At 48.0% G+C, this 14,306-nt stretch overlaps 1 protein-coding gene, 1 non-coding gene and 1 pseudogene across 6 annotated transcripts in view; 1 reads left to right on the forward strand and 2 right to left on the reverse strand.

Moving 5' to 3' along the window:
• GLCE (glucuronic acid epimerase) overlaps window positions 1-1,343 on the reverse strand; it is a 117,030-nt gene extending 115,687 nt beyond the window's left edge. For 4 of the 5 annotated variants that reach the window (XM_041742943.1, XM_041742938.1, XM_041742939.1 and 1 more), the window contains exon 1: window positions 694-888. The gene's annotated coding sequence lies outside the window, so the exon portion shown is untranslated. Of the gene's footprint in view, window positions 1-693; window positions 889-1,147 lie in introns of those variants that run through there. The other variant, XM_041742942.1, reaches the window with a different exon arrangement.
• Window positions 1,344-8,398: 7,055 nt separating this feature from the next.
• On the reverse strand, window positions 8,399-8,589 carry LOC121485953. Its single transcript, XR_005986451.1, has one exon. It is a non-coding gene; the product is annotated as a U2 spliceosomal RNA (small nuclear RNA).
• Window positions 8,590-8,909: 320 nt separating this feature from the next.
• Window positions 8,910-9,873, forward strand: LOC121485833 (annotated as a pseudogene).
• Window positions 9,874-14,306: the final 4,433 nt, after the last annotated feature.

A 14,306-nucleotide genomic window follows, 5' to 3' on the forward strand; every position in this document is an offset into this window, starting at 1 on the left:
GAGCAGCGGGACCAGCACGCCCCCACCCCCACGCCCCCGCACCCCCACGGGGATCCCGGGGCAGGGCAGAGAGAGAACCGCAGAACCAAACCCGCGATGTCTCCAACTCGCAATCCTCCCGCGGAGCACCGAGACCTGCCCCAGGACGCTGGGCGCTGGGCGGGCGCCCGATGCCCCTACCCCCCCCCCCGCCCCAGCCGACCTCAGCAGCGCCCGCCGAGCCGCGCCCTCCGCTCCCGGGCTCCGGGAGCCCCCGCCGGCTCGCTCGCCCTGCCGCCCCCTTACGGACCAGGGACCTCGCCAAGGTGCCGCCCCGCCTCGGGGCGAGGCAGACCCCCCCGGAGCAGCCCAGCCGGCGGCCCGGCCCCTGCAGGGCGCAGACACCTCGCCCCGAGCACGGAGGCGCCGCTCCATCACCCAGGGATGCCAAACCCACGGCTCGGACGACCCTCCGGACCCCCGTGACCCGCCTCTTCCGACACGGAGCACCCGCCCCGCCGACCGCTCCGCCCGCCAGGCGCCGGCGACCGCGGCCAGAGGAGCCCCCGTTCCGGAACCCCGGGACCCCCGCACGTCCCCGTGGACCCCGCGCCCCGCCCCCCGCCCTCCCGCGCCCCGCGGAGCCGCCCCCGTCGGGAGCCAGCCCGCCCCGACCGCTCCGCAGCCCGGGAGGCGCGCCCGGGGCTTCCTCACCTGGGGGCGCCGGAGGGCGAGCGGACCGAGCAGCCCCGAGCCGGAGAAGGCGGCGGCAGGGAAGGGGCGGCCCAGGCCTGCGCTGCCGCAGCTCCGAGCTCCCCGCCAGGCAGCGCCCGAGTGTGCAGAGCCCGCCCGCTTCGCGCGCAGCCGGGAGACCGAGCCTCCGCCGTGCCCGCCGCTCTTCCCGCGAGATCCCGGCCGCGGCCAGGGGGCGGCCGCGGCGGCTCGAGTGACAGCCGGCGCAGCCTGTCGGCGGCGGCGCGGGGGGCGGGACTCGGGCCCCCTCGCGGCCAATGGCAAAATAGAAAAGGCGATTCGCCCCGCCCACCGCCTCTCCCCTCCCCCGCCCGTCACAATTAACCGGGGGCGAAGGTAGCAGCGACCTGGCGGAGCGCGGCGAGGCCTCCGGGAGGGCGCGGCGGGGGGGGCTGCTCAGCCTCGGTAGACACACCTGGCTCGGGGAAGAAGCGGGTCCCCGCTGCGGTGTGGACCGAGGCGCCGTCACCCTTGGTTACGGTTACGGCGCGGCCCCGAGGGCGCCGAAGGCTGCACCTTCCTGGTCGAAAGCGCATCCTGCTGGGGCTGCCCCGGTGTCAGCCTCCCCCTCCACCCCCCACCCCTCCCCACCTCGCCTCTCTTCCCTCCCAGCCTCGAACAGGGCGTCATTGTTGCAATGCATGCCCGAGAGCTCGGGACATCTGGTCTGACAAAGGACTGTCTTCTGATACGTGCAATTTTTTGTTTGTTGTTTCTCTTTTGTTTGTTTTTCCTGCAGGACTTCTAGAAGAGTAAAAAGTAAATCTCGCCTGAGTCACAGTATTGCAGGTTTACAAAATTGCAAGGAAAAGTCCCATCACGGTAGACCCCTGCGTCTGATACTCGCGGGACGCTGAATAAATGTGAAAGGAATGAATGAGGAATGTGATATTTGAATATTTGAAATCTGGACCCGATTCCCCTCCCCGCCCCCGAAAATTGGGGCATTTTTGGCCTTTTCTCTATAATGACAGCTCGTCTCTTCACCCATAAATCCAATCACTCCATTATGATGCCTATTCTGTAGCCTTCATTCATCTTCCCCCCCCTCCTTCCCTTACCCACAGCGAGAAGTGCCCTTTCTCCTCATCAAGGTTAACCCCTGCACCTGTGCATGCATCTCAGCCTTTCCCAGGTTTTGTTGAATCATTGGATCCTTTCTTTCCCCCGTTATCAATTTTCCCCTCTAATCTAGCTCTTTTCTCCTACAAACACACTCAGTCTCCTCCAACCTTTGAACAGAACAAAACCACCCTACCTCTTCCACCCTGTAAAGCTATTCTATCTCCTCTCAGAATCACATTTTCATGAGAGACATTAAAGTGTTTGCTGTCTCCACTTTCTCATCTCTTATTTTTCCCCCAACTACAATGTTACTTTCACCCACACAATCTGCTCTTCTCTCAATGGTCACCAAAAAAAAAAAAACCTCTTTCCTAATGGCAAATGTTCTATTTTTGGGCTTCTTTCCCAATGACCTCTCTACAGCTTTTGACAGTGCTGGCCCTCTCCTCCTTTGGTGCCTGCCTAACTACATTCTTCTCATTCCCCAACTACTCTTCTGACTTTAGGGGAGTAGGGGAAGGGGGGAGGTCCCCTTTCCTGGTCTTCAAATGGTTATGTATTGATGTTTCCTTATCTTATAGCCATATCTTGTCCAAGAAAAATGGACACATTTTTCTTGTCTAAGAAAAATGGCCACACATAGTTGCACACTTTGAATGCCAATAAGTGGCTCAGACAAGAGCTGTTAGAAGAGGCCAGTGGGAGGAGGCATGACTATGAAGCTGGGTCTTATAACAGTAGCATGGCCCATACAAATGCAGGGCAGAAATAGAGGCCTTTCAGAGAAAAATAGTATGAACCAAACACAGAGGAAAGGATGTGGGCCTAGTCTGGCTATGGGTTGACCAGTTTGGTTGATGGAAGATTCCTGCAGAATAGCAGTGGGAGGTAAGATTAGAGAGGAGTGAATAGTAAAAGGCCTTCCAAATCAGCCAGGCTGATTCAACTTGGTACTGTATTAAAGGTGGAGCCAGAACCAACAGTGATATTTGTAGGGTACACAAAAAGGCTACATGTAGAAGCCCACAGTCAAATGTATAAGTATGTAAAAGTTATAAAACAAGCTAACAAACTGTGAAATTAAAATGTGTATGTGAGCATGTGTGTGTGTATCCTTTCACCTTGAAGATACACTTTCAATACAACTTGGAAGACCAGGTCTGAACTTAGAATTCTGGGATTTCTCAGAGTCCCTTGCTAAAACAGGGAGAGCTGGTTTCCATACAGAGCAGCCCTCCCCACTTCGCTTCCCACAGCCAGTTAAGCCTCACATCCCATAGGCCCTCCAGCCCACATGTCCACTTTTCCCTCTACAAAACTGTCATTTCTTGGCCACTCCACAGGTCCAAGAGTATTTATCAGAAGGTCTAGTGGAGAAGACCACACGGGTCCTGGGAGTGGGCTTACAGCCATTTGGGAAGGGAATTCTGGCTTCTGGGTACCTGGAGCAAGATCTGAAGAGGTGAAATTGGCTCCAGAGGGACACATTTCCTTTGGCTTGTTGGCCTCCTGCTCGGTATTTAGGAATGCAGCTAGAGAAGAGCCAGAGCCAGAGCAGTGCCCCTAAAAGTCAGGCCCCCCCAACTGTGCCTAAAGGTGGTACCAGCAGAGCCACTAAATTTCTCTAGAAGGCTAATAACCCATGTAGTAGATCTGTATCTTGAAGCATACATCTGTGTGTTTTCTATGTTTCCTACCTCCTCTTCTCTTGCACTGGTATCTCAAATGGCAGGAATATTCTGGAAAGAAAACTCTTCTTGACTCTGTCGCTCTGTGGCATCTCTCTCTAATGCCCCCTTTCATAAACTCTACCATTGTATGATTCCCTTATCAATCAGTGTATCAGAAACCCGGGTTTCTCTAAATGTGAGAAAAGAGAAAAGCTATGAAGCACTTTTAGCCTGAACTACAGCTTGGAACACAAACATGTGACTTCTAAATTAAAATGCTTTGGAAGTAGAAGCTCTTGAAGAGGCCCTATGTCAAGGGTACACAAGCGGGATGAGTATTGAAAAGGCACTAAAGCCACTGCAGACAGGGACACCCCTCTCACCATCTGTCTCAATGGCACGATGCTTCACTCTGTGGCCTGACAGTCACGCTCTGTCTCTCAACCTCTCCATCTGTTCCCAAAGTGCTCCCTTCCTCACGTCATGCACTAAGAGCTGCCAAGGAGCCAGAACCACCAGGGTCTCTGTTTTCAAGATCCAAGCCGAGAATCCTGCCCATGAATCCTCACATCTCTTGGTGGTGCTGCGGGTGATTTCAGCAGAGCTTTGGCACTTGCTTGATCCTAGGACTAGAGTCTGCTCACAGCTTCACTGCTACCATCTGTGGCTGGTCTTTGCCAACCAGCAGGAGAGCAGAACCAGCTAGCTTCTCACTCAGTTTTTGCCATCTGCTGGCCGTATATGACCTGTTAGGCCAGGTGAGTACAACCAAACACTCCCATCCCTGTTGAGAATCCATCCTTACTGGTGTCCCACTATTAGAGCACGCCCTGCAAAAAGCCAGCTCCTGCCCACTGCATGTTTGTGAGTGATGTAGAAGACATTGTTTGAGAAGCTGGAAGAAGAAATCAGACCCAACTTCCATTCCATCCCGGTGCAGCTTTGGGGGGAGCACCTATTTGGTTAGGTTGGAAAGCTGAAATTCTATACAAATTACCCCAAGAATGAAGGAGCCGTGTTCATCAGTTCATTTGCTGATCATGTACTAAACCTCTGAGTTTGGTTGTTTTTGGCAGATACTCAGTCACAAAGGGGGAAAATCAAGAAAGTTGTAGTGGTTTTAAAATATGTCTACAAATTCTTTGATACACGTCCCTTCAAGAGGAGGAGCTTAATTCCCCTCCCCCTGAGTATGGGCTAGAACTAGTGATTCACTTCTAACAAAGAGACTACGGCAGAAGAGACAGAGGATGACTCCTGAGACTAGGTCGTAGCTTCTTCTGTGGTCTTTCTCTGTAATCACTCACTCCAGAGGAAGCCAAATGCCATGCCATAAGGACATTCAAGCAGAGGCCCACATGGCAAGAAACTTAGGCCTCCAGCCATTAGCTATATGAGTGAGCCATTTTGGGAACCCAGCCTCAGTTCAGGCCTCAGGTGCCTGCAGCCCCAGCCAACACCTTGATATAACCTCATGAGAGACTCTCAGCCAGAGCCACCTTGCTAAGCCTCTGCCAGATTCCATACAGAAACTGTGTGAGTTAATACACATCTCTTGTTTTAGGTCAGTTCCTTTTTTACATCATTTGTTACACAGCATCATTTGTTACTCTAATACAAGAGTGTTAGGAGTAGTTTGGTCCTCTCCTACTCCTGGACAAGAATCGAAAAACTCACGCCTGCCAGTCATCAGGCACTGATTAATGTCACCTAGTGGGGGAAAGAATGAATTTGTAGCCATACTTGCTACATCTACAGTTCCAGTGGTGCTGCTACCAAAGAAAGTGGAAGAAACCATTTCTGGGTGGGAACAAAGATTCCAGTGCCTTCAGACTATTTAGAGCACCACAGCAATTAGAGATAACAACAACTGTGTGCCATTTGGAGGCAGTTAATAGTGGGTCTTGAACAGTAGGGAAAACTTCTCACTCTCAAAAGCTTCGAGCGCTTCACACATACCACTGTCATCCAATCTTACGGGAAAGTATGTTTCCATGAAAACAGAGGGGAAAAAAACCCTCAAACATCCTCTTACCCATCCATATTAACTAAGTAAGAAAAGTTGAAGATTCTGTGGATAGGGCCCCTGTCAAAATTAAATTGACATCCTGACACCATTAAATGCCCATGTGAGAGCAGAGTGTATTTGACAGCAAGAAGATTGAAATTCTTTCTGAATAAGAAACTGTGTTTCTGAAGTCTTAACATTGTGAATTAAGATTCAGTGGGAGAGCAATTTCCCTATTAAATAAAAAATGAGGAGAAGCCATAGAAAAAGGAGACCAGTTAGCCAAATTACATACACTGCCTGTCTAAATTCACTTTACATATGTAAGAACTATATAGATGGGCCATATATACGGAATCAAGTAATTTACAAGTTGACTGAGAGAGAACTTACAGCCAAGAAGATATATTTGAGATTCATTTGCATCTCCAGGATTCAAATGACTGTAACACAGACGTGGTGATCTTCCATTTCCTTTAGCAGTGAGAGCAAAATGAAGTCTTTAAATAAGATCCTAGAAAGACTCTGAATTCTGTACCCCTCTCCCAACCCCTCACCATCAAATTTTAAAAATCAGCCAATGCTTATTGAACTGCTACTAAGTGCGAGGCATTGTAAAGATGCAAAATATAAGCCATAGTTCCTGCCATTAAAAAGAAAAAGTCAGGGGGGTGGGGGTGACTGGGTGACGGGCACTGAGGTGGGCACTTGACAAGATGAGCACTGGGTGTTATTCTATATGTTGACAAATTGAACACCAATAAAAAATAAATTTATTTAAAAAAAAAAAAAAAAAGGAAGAAAGAAAAGAAAAAGTCAGGCCAGCCCGGGTGGCTCAGCGGTTTAGCGCCACCTTCGGCCCAGGGCATGATCCTGGAGCCCTGGGATCGAGTCCCACATTGGGCCCCCTGCATGGAGCCTGCTTCTCCCTCTGCCTGTGTCTCTGCCTGTCTCTCTCTCTGTGTATCTCATGAATAAATAAATAAAATCTTAAAAAAAAAAAAAAAGAAAAAGTCATATGGACTAGATGAAAATCAGAAATACACAGTGCCTTGCACGTGGTAAGTTCCCAATTGCTAGCAGATAAGTGGATAAAAAAATATCCTAGGCAGCCACCCTTGGCGACCTGGCCAATGGCAAGGACCTCACCCCTTCCTTCTTCTAACAAAACCCTTCTTTTGTTCAGCGATGTGCTCAGCCCCAGGAATGAACCTTTCATTTGCACTAATCCATCTCAGCTATTCCATTCCCCTGTGCCAGATATTCATTTTCCTGCTCCCTTGCCAAGTGATCCAAATTTCTTGGATGGCCTCTAAGGAAGCTTTCCTTTCTCTGGAAAAGTCCCCTCTTCACCTGTTCCCTTCTTCCTTCTGCTTGGAATTCCGGCACCAAGTTACAATATTTGGGATTGTGGCAACCATCTAGTGACCATGGGGAAATAAATTAACGAACAGAACAGACAAGAAGAGCAACAGAAATTTGAAGTCTGGAGAGATCACTCACATTTCGAGGGGTAGGATGGATCTAGGTTGTCTTTTACCTACTAGACATCCATTCCTCCTTCTTCTGGTAACTGTATATCAATTTTCCTTTGGGGAGCCACCCAGTTGTCACTCTCTATGCATGCAGGTCTGTGAGGCTGACACCACCCATGGATCCCAGGATTGGACACATGAACCAGGCCTGGTTAATCAGAGCACCATAGCAATAGGTTCAGGATGGGAACACGACCCACCCTTCCCTGGGACTTGTGTTAGAACTTCTAAGAAAGATAACCATTTTCCCCGAGGTTGGTAAACTGGTAGGATGTAAGCCCTGAGTTTCTGGGGCTGCTACATGAACCTTAGTGTCACCTGCTCCACCTAACTCAGAGTGGAATCAACAGATTAGATCAGTCACTTTAAGCATCCAACTCTTGGTCTCAGTTCAGGTCTTGATCTCAGGGTTGTGAGTTCAAGCCCCATGTTGGCCTCTACACCCAATGGACTTGCTGATTACATAAACTAATAATAATTGTTATTATTATTATTACTTTTTTTACTTAAACCAGTTTGGGATCTTCCTCATTATTTGCAACTGAAAGAGTCCTAATACAGGTGACTAGGATTACTATACAGAGAACGTGGGATATGAGCTTTACACTCAGGGTGGATAGACGTTTGATAACAGAATAGGAGAGGGAGCTTCTGGACAGAGCAAATACTATAAACAAAAGCTTAGAGTCAGTGAGTAAAAATGTGTGGTGGAACAAACAATTCACTTTAGAAAGTAAGGGAACACAGAAATATAGGTCAGAATCAGATTACAGACAGGCTTCAATGCCAGGCTGAGTCTGAGCTTTATTCTTTAGCCAACTCCGCATCAGAGGCTTTTAGAAGAGTGATCTGGTCAAACCAGTGTTGGGGAAGATTAATCCAGTAGGATCCCACAAGGTGGACTGCAGTGGGGAAAGCCCAGGTATGAGACTGTGAGAGTAGAACCCAAGTACAGAGTCTGGCCGAGATGAGATAACCTCAACAGTAAGTGACCACCCAGCAGGACAGAACTAATCAGATTTTTTTATTACTAAATAGTGTGGGAACTCTTTTTTTTTTTTAAGAATTTTTTTAAACATTTTATTTATTTATTCATAGAGACACACACAGAGAGAGAGGCAGAGACACAGGTAGAGGGAGAAGTAGGCTCCATGCGAGGAGCCTGATGTGGGACTCGATCTCGGGTCTCCGGGATCACGCCCTGGGCTGGAGGTGGCGCTAAACCCGCTGAGCCACCAGGGACTGCCCAGTGTGGGAACTCTTGATGAAGGTTTGACTTAGAGACAGAGTACTTATGTTTAGCCATACATACATTTTGCAGATATTTACTCATAGAGCCCAGCACTCTGCCCAATGCTTTTTGTTTTTTGCTTTTTTCTTAACCCCTGAGGGGGTGTGCCATTCCTGGAAGTACTGCAATACCAGGTTGATACATGGAGTGGATGGAGCAAGCTCCTATTCCATCCCCCTGCTCCAAAAATCCATTTAATATATTGTCCTCAGATAGAGGACGGATCAGATATTAAACTGATAAGAACAGATACTACACTTGATCTTAGCCAAAAGGCAGAGAGGCGATTTTTTTTATTAGCCCCTGAGGGGGTCTCCCCAATGCTTCATGCATAATAATAGATAAGACGCCTGTGAAGACTAGTCAACGAGGTATACCTCCATGAAACTAAAGACAATTCTGATAGGTGCTATGGAAATCATTGGGTGCTGTGAGATCATGTATTAGGGAACCCAATCCTGGTCTCATTAGGTTTCTAGGAGTCAGGGAAGGCTTCCTAGAAGAAGTCACATTTAAAATGAGACCTGGGGACATCACAAGAGTGGCGGCTGTGCAGCTGGCAGGGCAGCAAACTGTCTGGCCTGTAGCCTTCCTCCTTGGTTCAGGAAATGACCAACCAGTACAGTATTCTCTTCAAACAAGAGCAAGCCCATGATGATGCCATTTGGTCGGTTGCCTGGGGGACAAACAAGAAAGAAAACTCTGAGATGGTGGTTACGGGGTCCCTGGATGACCTGGTGAAGGTCTAGAAGTGTTGTGACGAGAGGCTGGACCTACATTGGAGTCTAGAGAGACATCAACTGGCCGTGGTGTCTGTGAACATCAGCCACACGCTGCCCATCGCTGCGTCCAGTTCTCGTGATGCTCATATTCATCTCTGGGACTTGGATAACAGCAAACAGATAAAATCTATAGATGCAGGACCAGTGGATGCCTGGACTTTGGCCTTTTCTCCTGATCCCCAGTATCTGGCCACAGGAACTCATGTGGGGAAAGTGAACATTTTTGGTGTGGAAAGTGGGAAAAAGGAATAGTCTCTGGACACGAGAGGAAAATTCATTCTTAGTATTACATATAGCCCTGATGGGATGTATCTGACCAGTGGAGCCATAGATGGGGCCATCAATATTTTTGATATTGCAACTGGAAAACTGTACACGCTGGAAGGCAATGCTATACCTATCCGCTCCCTGGCATTCTCCCTGGCTTCTCAGCTCCTGGTCACTGCATCAGATGATGGCTACATCAAGATCTATGATGTACAACATGCCAATTTGGCTGGTACACTGAGTGGCCATGCATCATGGGTGCTGAATGTTGCATTTTGTCCTGACGATACCCACTTCGTGTCCAGTTCATCTGATAAAGGTGTGAAAGTTTGGGATGTTGGAACAAGAACGTGTGTTCACACCTTCTTCGATCACCAGGATCAGGTCTGGGGAGTAAAATACAATGGAAATGGCTCAAAGATTGTGTCCGTGGGTGATGACCAGGAAATCCACGTCTATGATTGCCCCGTGTAAACACCAGAGTCTCACAGGCTGGTGTGCAGGTCATGACATTCCGTACCTCTCTAGCTAAAAATAGAGTGTTTATTGGAGCAGAAACTTAAAAAAAATAAATAATAAAAAATAAAATGAGACCTGGGGCAGGAGGAGGAGTTAGCATGGCAGAAGGGGTTGACAAATAGAACACTTCAAGCAGAAGCATGCTGAGGTCAAATGGTATTTCTACCAAAAATATGACAAAATTCCAACATGGCTTTCCTGCGAAGTGTAGAGTCTAAAGAGTAAAGTAAGAGGCTACCCCATGCAGGGCTACCCCATGCTGCAGAAAGGATTTGGAGCTTTATCCTAAGAGCAACGTTAGCATGTTTTTTTCTGAGATCAGTCAATTCCAGTCTCTGATTTTATCACAAAATGGAGCCAAGGAAAGGACCAACCTCATGCATATTCCAAGTGGGTGGTCACCAGATGGTGGGACTCTAAGGTTTTGCGAAGGTCCTCTATTTTGCAAATATCTCTCCTGCTTGCAAACTGTTGTTGAAAATTTCATGAACAGGGAACCATTTGCTACAATAATGAAAGATCAAATGTCAAATGCTAATTCCTCCAGGGGTAGAAGCACAGCAACTTAATGTTTGCTCTAAGGTGCACACAACTGATAGCTGAACTTCCCTGAGAATAGGTTTTGAGGTCAAAGAGAGGTAGAGGACAGGAGGAGGAAAAGCAGGAAGCAGAAAAATCACAGAAAGGGGAGAGAGATACACAAGAGAAACACTTGGAGGCACAAGAGAGTGCCTAGTACATAGCACATGCTCAACTTAAGTTTATGGAAAGAAATAGAAGAAAGGAAGAAATAAATCTCATAATTCTGTCAAGGCTTGGCATCTATTTCAGGCAAGGAGATTGGCTTTTCCCTCCCTGAGGTCACACATGTCATGCATTTGGAAGACCAGCAGCAAGGAAAGGAGACAAGAGGGCACAAATCCATCCTCCAGAAGTCCAGAAGCATTCATGAAGTATGACTTGTGATCCAGCTGGTTCCTGGGACCACAAGCTTAGATGATAGCTTTGCCTTCCAATGAGGAGAACATCCAATGTTTCACCGGGAAGACTGGGAGCTTGGGAATGGGCAGCGACAGAGTCCTTCAAGAAAAGCAAGCAGGTGACCTTGGCAGACACCACATTTCCACACCTGCCAGGTGGAGGCCCAGCACCTGCACTGTGATGACCCGACATCTCTAAGGCCTCCCTTGCCAAAGCCATGGCCCTTCTGACATTTCTTTAGTAGCACCTGTTCATCAGTAGCCCCTAAAGATTTCATTTAAGTATTTGATATTGAGTCATTATTACTAACCAGGAATTATCCACATCTATAGACTTTTTCACATATGTTGTGGCAGAAAAGTCAGAGAAAAACTGTTTTTCAGTAATTAAGAATGGTTTCTTTTCTCCTTTCCATGTAATACGAAAGATAAACCTCCGATTTTCCTTGTTTGCATTTCAACTAAGTATGCATTTTTGCCATATTCTTATTAGCCTCTGCTGTCAGAATAAAAATCCTTCTGGAATAGCCTAGTAAATGCACTGTGTTAATGGTAACTTGACCTTTCACTGATTTCAAATTAACCAACAGGGAAACGGTAAGTTACCTTAATTAAAGCATTATCTTCATTAAAGATTATTAGATGGGTGAGAAAAGGCTCCCTGCAAACCAGCATGTGCTCTGTGGTTATAACAACCCAGCATCTTGAAGGTAGCACAACTGTAGGATTGTGTTGGGAAGCCGGGAGCTAGAATATTGAAATAAGGATATATAGCTATGACCCACCAAATGAGGAGGTGCCAGCCACCCACATGGAGTCAGCAGGTAACTCCTTCAGGATCCAAGCTCCCACTTTAGGGAAGTGAACCCTAGGGAAACATTTTGATTGAAGGTGCAGTTTTAAGATACTCACACAAAGCTAGTAGAGTTACAAGATTGATCAAATCCAGATCCCAGAATCGGGTATAGGGGTGGGCAATGAGCTGGGCGCAGGGCAGTCCAGGATCCCAGGTCAAGAGTGAGCAGGAAATAAGAGAGCAGGGTACCAAGCACCTATTACTCATAAGGTAGTTTGGGGCGAAGGTTGCTAGCTTTTCACAGGCTCAGCTCTTAAACGGTTATTTTATTATTTAAAAAAAAATTTTTTTAAGATTTTATTTATTTATTTATTCAGAAAGAGAGAGCAGGGGGAGGGGCAGAGGCAGAGAGAATCCTCAAGCAGACTCCCTGCTGAGCTCAGAGCCTGACATGGGGCTTGATCTCAAGAGATCATGAACTGAGGCAAACTCAAAAGTCCGCTCAGAGGACTGAGCCACCCAGGTGCTCCGAGAGTGGTTATTTGAAAAGGCGCCCCAGGAAAAGCAAAGCAGGAGGGCAGGAACCTGCCAAGGAAACTTGGGGGAGGAATCCTAAGCTCAGGTTTTCTAAATATCCAGATTCTGGGTGTGAACAGGATTGTCATACTGTAAAATGCCTAGGCAGCACCTCAAAATAGCTGTTTTTCCATCACAAAGGTCCAGAATGGAATTTGGTGATTGGATATCTCTGCAAAAATGAACCATGTTAACAATGATTCCTTCTCCCCAGTGTGTTCTAAAGATTGTTTCCATGGTAATCTACATTGTTTTGTCTAAATTATTCTTCATGCCATTTTTTCCCCTCCATCTAGATATTTGCGAAGCACCTATCACTTGAGTATCTTTTCTCTGAACAAGTCCCCAGGAGGGGAAAGCGAATATTTCTTGGAAGAAATGAAAAGCTGACACTTGTCAGAAAGAGCCCAATTTGAGAGATGACATAGAGCCTGGGGTTCTCTGTAGAGGGCCTCCCCTGCTGGGATCCACCTTCTGCTCAGGGAATGGAAAGGCATAAGCCCTGGTCCACATCATCTGTCACATCTGAGATGTCTTCTTAAGGAGTCCAGTCCTTTCTAGGCTTTGGACAGAGTGATAAGCTGGAGCAGATGAGGTGGGCTGGATGGGGAGGAGGCCGCCCTTAGGAAGCATGTCCCCACAGTGTAGCCAAGACAATGCTACTTGTACATCAAATGATTTCATTTTCACCTGGCACACAGGAGGATTTCATTTTCTAGGTGCAACCAGGGGCTAGTTCTAGCCAGTATAAGGACGGGAGCAATGAACACCATCTCTTGGCCAGGTCCTAAAGTCTCCTGAGATCTCCTTTGCTATCTCCCCTCCTTCCATTTCCTGGCTGGCTGGATCCAGAGGAACCAGTTAAGGATTTCAAGGGCCGAGAAGATGGAAGGGCATCGGATGGGAGGAGTGGTCCTGAATCACCATGTGGTAGATTGTCAACACTTGAATTGATGTGAGTGAGAAATAAACGTGTTATGTGTTAAGCTACTGAGGTTTGGGGTTGTTTGTCACAGCAGTTGGCCCACCCTGGCATTGACTAATGAGATATGGCAGGTTTCTGGGCAGACCCAGCAACAGATGGCAGCAGGAGGTCTATGTAGGGAACAAAGTGCAGTAACCAGAAATAAGATCAACAGGAAAAGGGCCAGATTTCGGATGAGGGTCTTCCAAGTGATATTAGCAGCCATAGCCTGACATTTGCTGAGCATAACAGGAGGAGGTCTTGGGATCCAAAGGCTTGGGCTCCCACTGGACTCCAGCCTCTGAGGCACAGTTAGCAGAGGGAGGGCAAGATAGGGCCTTCATTCAGAAGGAATGAATTGGAGCATTTTGAAAGGAATTGGGGAGGCCAGGGCTTCCAGCAATGATAAGACATAGACCTGACTAGGACCACAGCAGAAGGCAGAGGCTTGGAAGAGGAAAGGCAAGAAGCTCTGCCCAGGGGATCCCTGGGCAGCTCAGCGGTTTAGCGCCTGCCTTCGGCCCAGGGCGTGATCCTGGAGTCCTGGGATCGAGTCCTGTGTCGGGCTCCTTGCATGGAGCCTGCTTCTCCCTCTGCCTGTGTCTCTGCCCCCCTCTCTGTTTGTGTCTCTCATGAATAAATAAATAAAACTAAAAAAAAAAAAAAAAAGCTCTGCCCAGTGCAGAAGCAGTAACCACAGCAAGGGCAACTTGGCAGTCTTCTGGAGTAATAGTAGCATTTGGGGAAGGATGGCATAGAGCTACACCTAGTAAAGGACACAAGGCGGCCTTGGCAACCAGTCAGAGGACAGCAGAGCATGGAGAAAAGGCAGTCAGCAGCGTGGGAGATCAGGAAACCAGAGCTCAGAAAATGAGAAAAGAGTGAGACCATCTGTGGGGTTAGGCAGTGAGAGATGGTGGGAACAGAGGTTAGAAGAGTAATCTGAGAAAAAGCAGCAAGAATGGAGCTTAATGATCAGTCAATGGCCCGCTAATTCCAGGCCAGGTAGATTTCAAGGATGGCAACAAGTGGGAGACGAGAAGGGGCGCTGATGAGCCAGCAGTTCAGGCAAGATTGACCCCAATCAACAATCAACAAAGGAAGGAAATCCATCACCAAGG

The sequence above is a fragment of the Vulpes lagopus genome, chromosome 2 (genome assembly GCF_018345385.1).
Source record: "Vulpes lagopus strain Blue_001 chromosome 2, ASM1834538v1, whole genome shotgun sequence".
In the NCBI taxonomy this organism is placed as follows: Eukaryota; Metazoa; Chordata; class Mammalia; order Carnivora; family Canidae; genus Vulpes; species Vulpes lagopus.